This window comes from Gossypium arboreum, chromosome 2 (assembly GCF_025698485.1).
Source record: "Gossypium arboreum isolate Shixiya-1 chromosome 2, ASM2569848v2, whole genome shotgun sequence".
Classification (NCBI taxonomy): Eukaryota; Viridiplantae; Streptophyta; class Magnoliopsida; order Malvales; family Malvaceae; genus Gossypium; species Gossypium arboreum.
The window spans coordinates 65,470,935-65,474,983 of NC_069071.1; positions in this window are offsets into that span (position 1 = coordinate 65,470,935).

Below are 4,049 nucleotides of genomic sequence, written 5' to 3' on the forward strand. Positions count from 1 at the left end.
CCATGTCTAAAAACTTGAGCATTTTGTTTATGACGTCAGCATGCATTTAGGGGCACACGGCCAAGACACACGCCCTAGTGCTAGGTCGTGTCCACCATACGGTTGAGACACACGGCCGTGTCTCTATCCGTGTGTTTACTACCATGCATTCTGACTAAAAATTTTAGGTGCAAGGGACGCACGGTTATGCCACACGCCCATGGGGTGGTCTATGTGTCACACACGGTCTAAACACACACCCGTGTGTCTACCCGTATGGACCATGTTAGGCTATTTTCCAAGCCTTTGGTCACCCTCTAACATATGTTCTCACTTATAGGTTTCCATAACATATAGCCAAGCCTAATTATACTCTTAAATGACCTCGATAAACCTCATTGCATGTAAACCTCATTTCATCGGTCTTACACATGCTAGGATTATTTCTCTTGTATCAAGAATGTCTATTCCTTATAACACATTCAGGATTGGCTCATTATTATAACTCATTGCCAATTATGGTCTAGCCATCCCATGTGATTCGATCATGTTACATGTGTATCTACTTGTGGTACGTCATGTTCATTTATCTCAATAACATTAGAACACAAATATGCACAACTATGTAGGTCATACCTTATAACAAAATGAGCCAAATCCTATAGCCATATGCATGTGGACATGTACACCTTACAAGCCTTCATATTGGCTAATCAAATGACACATATTACAAAATTAACAAAAGCCCTATACATGCCATTGAACAAAATAAGAGTATCTATATACCAAAGCTAGACAAGATGATAGTGTGTTGACTCTCCAATCGTCTTCCAATCTTCATGAGTCCACGAGCTCTATAAGATAGGGAAAAGAGAGGGGTAAGCATTTACATGCTTAGTAAGCCCGAATAACTGGAAAATAAACTTACCGATTTGTTTAGCATGCAACCATATTAGGCAAATAAACCAACAAGTATGGAGTGATTTCCCTATCACATGCACTCCATCAATTATGTAACTTATCTAAGATGAGCTTATCATTCAACGTTCATTTTTGTATCACATATTAATCCCATTGAGTTACTCAGAAAATCTCGATAGATTATCCATTTACCGTCAAGTCATAAGAGCGATCATCTCATGTATGCACTCCTGCGAACCTCACATCTTTTAGCGGGATTACCAGTCCAGGCTAAATCCCCCGTAATGTAAACTCATAAGGTGATGTCGGGATTACCAGTCCAGGCTAAATCCCTTATAGCGACAAACACCCTCAATGAGCTCGGATCTGAATTACCAGTCTAGGCTAAATTCAGACCCTAATCGGATTACCTGTCCGGGCTAAATCCACAATGCACATATATTTTTCGGGAGGCTCGATCACTCAAGGAACACCCGTCCAGGCTAGATCCTTTCTACATTTGAGACCAACATATTACCCGTCTGAGCTAAATCCTTTTTTACAACACATGCAGGATCTCAAGTCATGTAAGTCATGGTTTATCCATCGAATTTCCCTTTTTACTTCAACCGGGACATTTATTATCATATCATTATTATTGACATATTTCATGGATTTTCATGCCATCATTATAACAAAATATCATGCATTCATAACACACGTAATTAGGCATATTAATAGTTTACTTAAAGTTATTCGAACTTACCTGGTATTCGTCTCGGTTTCGCGTTTCGGTTATTCCGAAACCTTTCATTTTCCTCGATCGACCTCTGAAATTTGCTCCTCGAGGTCTATAACAATAAAAAATGAATCATCACTACCTCACATTATTCTTTTTGAGCCTAAATTTCACCCCTAGACAAAATGATCTTTTTGCCTCTAATCTTTCACATTTTTATGATTTAGTCCCTAGGCTCGTATAATAAAATGCATGCAATTTCTACCTTACCCAAGCCTAGCCGATTTTTCTTTCCTCTTATTGCAGCCCACATTCCTCCATTATTTCACATTTTTACCACATATTTTACACCTTTTGTAGAAAGGTCCTTTTAGGGGTTTTTCATAAAAATCACCGATGTTTAACACACATACAACTTTCATATGCCTCTATAAAACATCAAAGAATAAACATGTCACACATGGGTCACTTTAAAAACATGAACCCTAACTCAAAATATGGGTAGAAATGGAGAGAATAAGCTACCAGGATTTCAAAAATGCGAAGAACATTAAAAAGGGGCTTGGAAGCACTTACTATTGAGCTTGAAAATGTTGAAAACCCTAGCTATGGGGGACTTGAGAAATTTGGCTGGATGAGGGAGAAGAATGACTGATTTTTTTGTCTTCATTTTCCCATTTTATTTCATTAATTAGCCAAATTAAGCCCTTTCTTAAAAATTTTATCCATACATTCCTATTTTTGTCCAAAAACTTAGAAATTAGGAAAATTTATCTTTAATACCTACTAATTAATAATCTAAAGTAATTTCATACAAATTGCTTCTAGAATCCAAGTTTTGCAATTTATTCAATTTGATCTTTATTTACCAATTGGACACCTTACTCATAGAATTTCCTCATGAAACTTTAACCATGCATATTTTCATATTTTAGACCTCATAATAATCATAAAATAAATATTTAAACGTCGAATTTGTGGTCCTGAAACCACTGTTCCGACTAGGCCCTATTTGGGATGTTACATTTCTCCCCCCTTTAGGGACTTTCGTCCTCGAAAGTCTTACCAGTAAACAGGTTCGAATATTGGCTTCTCATGGTTTCTTCTAGCTCCCATGTAGCCTCTTCCACACCATGTCGATGCCATAAGACTTTTACCAAAGCCACATCTTTATTTCATAGTTTTTTAACCTCACGAGACAAAATCTTGACTTATTCCTTACCATAAGCCATGTCCGGTCTAATTTCAATCTCCGTCGGTAAAATCACATAAGAGGGATCTGATCGATATCGTCTTAACATAGATACATGGAACACATCATGAATCTTTTCTAGTTTTGGTGGCAGTGCCAAGCGATAGGCTAATGGTCCAACTCTTTCAATGATCTCGTATGGTCCGATAAATCGCGGGCTCAATTTACCTTTCCGGTCAAATATTAATACCTTTTTCCATGGAGATACTTTCAAGAATACTCTATCTCCAATTTAAAATTCGATCTCTTTTCTTTTTAGCTCAACATACGACTTTTTCCTATCCGATGTCGCTTTTAAACAATCACATATCACTTTAACCTTTTCTTCAGTTTCCTTGATCAGATCAACTAAGTGAATCTGATTCTCCTTGAGTTTCATCCAATATAATGGAGTTCGGCACTTCCTGCCATACAATGCCTCGTAAGGTGCCATTTTAAAACTCGTTTGAAAGTTGTTGTTATAGGCGAACTCTACCAATGGCAGGTATTTTTCCTAGCTGCCCTGAAATTCAAGGATGCAACATCGCAACATATCCTCCAGAATCTGAATCATCCGCTCAGATTGACCATCGATCTGCGGGTGAAAATATGTACTAAAGCTCAACTTTGTACCCAAGGCTTCTTGTAACTTCTTCCAGAATCTCGAAGTGAATCTCGGGTCTCTGTCTGAAATAATCGATAGTGGTACACCGTGTAATCTCACAATATTAGGTATATACAAGTCGTCCAACTTGTCAAGTGAATAATATGTCCTTACCGAAATAAAATGAGCCGACATTGTCAATTTATCAACCACAACCCATATAGCATCTTTTTTTTTCGGGGTCAATGGTAATCCTGTCACGAAGTCTATAGTGATTCTGTCCCATTTCCATTCAGGGGCCATCACAGGCTGTAGCAAACCAGAAGGTACTTGATGTTCAGCCTTGACTTGTTAGCATATCAAGCATTTCGATACGAATTCGGAGATGTCTCTGAACATTTTCTTTAAATCTTTATACATTTTGGTACTTCAAGGATGAATAGACAAACGGCTATTCCACCAGTACATTTTCTTTAAATTTTTATGCATTTTGGTACTTCCAGGATGAATAGACAAACGGCTATCATGTGCCTCTTGCAAATTTTCTGAATAATTTCATTATTCCTTGGTACACAAACTCTGTCTCTAAACATCAA